Source organism: Lepisma saccharinum, unplaced genomic scaffold, assembly GCF_977018435.1.
Source record: "Lepisma saccharinum unplaced genomic scaffold, izLepSacc3.1 HAP1_SCAFFOLD_749, whole genome shotgun sequence".
Classification (NCBI taxonomy): domain Eukaryota; kingdom Metazoa; phylum Arthropoda; class Insecta; order Zygentoma; family Lepismatidae; genus Lepisma; species Lepisma saccharinum.
The window spans coordinates 47,953-48,699 of NW_028143414.1; the positions used below are offsets into that span (position 1 = coordinate 47,953).

Consider the following 747-nt stretch of genomic DNA (forward strand, 5'->3'; position numbering starts at 1 on the left):
ACTGGCGTATCATGAAAATTTTACCTGGTTTACCGCAACAATTCTTATTTATTGTAAACATTTGATGATTTTTATATAATATAAATAAAACACTAATTGCAATTAAAACAAAAACAGGAGTCTGATAACCTCAAATTTTCCGGCAATTTAGGTATTTGTATGAAAAACTTACCTTAGAAGTCGTCATACTCACAATTATAACAATACGTGAGCTTTACATTTTAAAGATAGGAATTTAAACTGCAACGGATAGTTATAGTTCCACGTTATAAGTTTAGAATAAAAGCGAAGCCGCCCGAACAGGGACTCGAACCCTGGACCGTTAGGTTAAAAGCCTAACGCTCTACCGACTGAGCTATCCGGGCGCTCAAGGACATTGTCATTTATCGGTTATGCAAGATCAACAATGGAGCTCTTCATTACTAAACTTCCGGTCGCAGTGCCAGGCTCGTTGTGTCCCCAAAGAACTTCGTTTGTCGTTTGGTTGCCCTATTGGAGCGCGATGGGATGACTTTTCAAACGTCATTCTCATCGGTGAGCATGGGCGTCCTGAAGGTGGCTCCCTTGGAAAATGGACGTTATCATAAACTTATATATTACACACATATATTTCATTTCATTCACAGTAATTTATGTTAATTATTGGAAGAATATTGCAGGAACATGATGGCTTCAATCTGAATAAGTGTTTATTAAAGGGGCAGCACTATTGTGGGGGGTATGTCTTGTTTGCCCCCGGAAAATCAT

At 38.4% G+C, this 747-nt stretch overlaps 1 non-coding gene across 1 annotated transcript; it reads right to left on the reverse strand.

The window, feature by feature from the left end:
• Positions 1 to 292: 292 nt before the first annotated feature.
• Positions 293 to 365, reverse strand: TRNAK-UUU (transfer RNA lysine (anticodon UUU)). The gene has a single exon. It is a non-coding gene; the product is annotated as a tRNA-Lys (tRNA).
• Between the last annotated feature and the right edge of the window lie 382 nt (positions 366 to 747).